The sequence below is a fragment of the Cricetulus griseus genome, unplaced genomic scaffold, assembly GCF_003668045.3.
Source record: "Cricetulus griseus strain 17A/GY unplaced genomic scaffold, alternate assembly CriGri-PICRH-1.0 unplaced_scaffold_95, whole genome shotgun sequence".
In the NCBI taxonomy this organism is placed as follows: domain Eukaryota; kingdom Metazoa; phylum Chordata; class Mammalia; order Rodentia; family Cricetidae; genus Cricetulus; species Cricetulus griseus.
Genome location: NW_023277438.1, coordinates 12,572 through 14,597, shown reverse-complemented (window position 1 = coordinate 14,597; position 2,026 = coordinate 12,572). Strand labels below are relative to the sequence as shown.

At 53.0% G+C, this 2,026-nt stretch overlaps 1 pseudogene; it reads right to left on the bottom strand.

The window, feature by feature from the left end:
- Positions 1 to 412: 412 nt before the first annotated feature.
- LOC100761257 lies at positions 413 to 1,343 on the bottom strand (annotated as a pseudogene).
- Between the last annotated feature and the right edge of the window lie 683 nt (positions 1,344 to 2,026).

The window sequence follows — 2,026 nt, the reverse complement described above, 5'->3', positions numbered from 1 at the left end:
ATGTGAGACACAAACCACCCAAAAAGAGAAGTTTTTCAGGGGGCAGACCATAAGGATGAAAGCCACAAAAAACAGGGTTTCCATGGTTACTTCAGGTTATACAATGTACAGAGTATAACAGTAGCTATATATTTTAAGTGAGATACATCTGAGTGAAATAAGACAGGGCATGGGCTTGCAGGTTTACTGCAATTATCCACTTGACTGCAGGATCTTTTTTTTTCTCTCTCTTTTTTTTTTAACAAAAACCTGAACACATTGATTCAAAGCCAGTTCAGTTAAGTTAAAATCCTATAATCAGTTCGGCCACACTTCCAGTCACTTGGGTGTGAAATGTAGATTTGTCACTAGCCACATCTGGGTGAATCCCTTGGTCTGCAGGTACAGGCTGGTGAGGAAGCTACCCTGCTTGTTAGCTGCCAGGGACAAGAAAGTCCTCCCCAGTTCTGAGCAGCGCCCTCCTCACCCAAGTGCCAGGGTCGCTGCAGGCTGCTCAAGGGCTCCCAGGTGATGGTGGCTCCTGCACAGGGGCAGACAGAGGCTTGAGGAATCGGTGTGAGTAAAGATTTGCCTGTAGCTGTAGTTGTAGTGAATGTAGCCGGGACACTGCTTCCTTGATGAGGTTTCCCGAAAGCAGGAGCTGCTGCAGGAGCTGGTGCGGGTCGACTTCACTGGTGTGGGTTTCAGGCTGAGATCCATGTCGCTGTTGCAGAAGGCGGGACATGGCTCTGCTCTGGGGCCAACCCCGCCTGCACGGGCCTGAGAGAGGCTGCAGGGTGCTCGGCTTGCCTGTCACTGGAGGTCCCTCAAGACCAGGCTGCCAGGACACAGGACATAGGGCGCTGGTGCCTGCAGTGAGCTCCACCACGCAGTAGGGAGCCGCCCAGGTCCACACGCGCCCGCGCTCCCACAGCATGCAGAGAATGGCTCCGGGGTGAGCTGGGGCCCCGGTCTCGGCAGGCACAGAAGATCACAGCATCTGCCTCGCCGGGGACCGGTTCTGTTCCACTGAGATCGCAGCCAGGACCCGCAGGGGCGGGGGGCCCGGGGCAGCACTCGGCGAGGCAGGGCCATCGTGCGCTGTGTCCAGCTTCAGCGTCTCACCGATCTTGGTGATGAGCTGGTCCACATCGGTCAAGCTGCCCAGAGTCACAGACTGCTGCAGCAGGAGGAAGCTGTCGTCCTTGTCCTCCCCCTCTGCCTCAAAGCCGGCTTCCTTCTCTGCCCTCTGGCACGGCATGGCCCTCTGCCTGGGACCCCTCGGCTGTGGGGGCATCGCTGGCGACCTGGCTGTCTGCGGGCTTGGTGGGCGGCTGCTAGGGCAAGAGAATCACAGAGGCTGGGGCCAGGCTGGGCCTGAGATGCAGAAGCCTGCGGCCAACAGACTTCCAACCTAGGAGGCTGCAGGATGTGTACAACCAGTAATTAGCAAAAGAATGTTAACAGGAGTGGTGGACAGTTGCCTTCCCTTCTCTGAGAGCAAGGTGTCTGGTGCCAGCCATGGCACTCCTGATTAAATGAGTTAAATTTTGCCTTACCTGTAGAAATTCCCTTTTCAGGGCCCAAGTTCTTAAACTTTTATTAATTTTAATTTTCATTTGTCAGCTTTAATAGCCTGGGGCCTAGGTCTTGGGATATTCCCTTAAAGGCCTGGGGTATTGACAGTAAAACACAGACCCTTGTCTAAAACTTGGAATTGGCCTGTGACAGATGGTAATTGTCTTGAGACAGGGCCTTTTTTGGAAAGATTGCTTAAGATCCTGAGAACCTAACTCCTCCCACCATATGGAGCTGTTGTCATTGGTCCAATGGCCACTTTTGGCTTAGTAATGTTCTAAGAATCCCTGTGATCCCTTTGTGTGGTGCCATTTGAGTACCTGCCTCTTGAATTTGTCCCCTCATATTGTGTTCCTGCTACTTCATAGAGCTCTATTCCTTTCTTCCCCCCTCCACCCAGAGTAGTACACAAGATGCTCTTTTCCTTAGAAGATTAAATCTCAGCACTCCTGAGGCATAGGCAACCAGA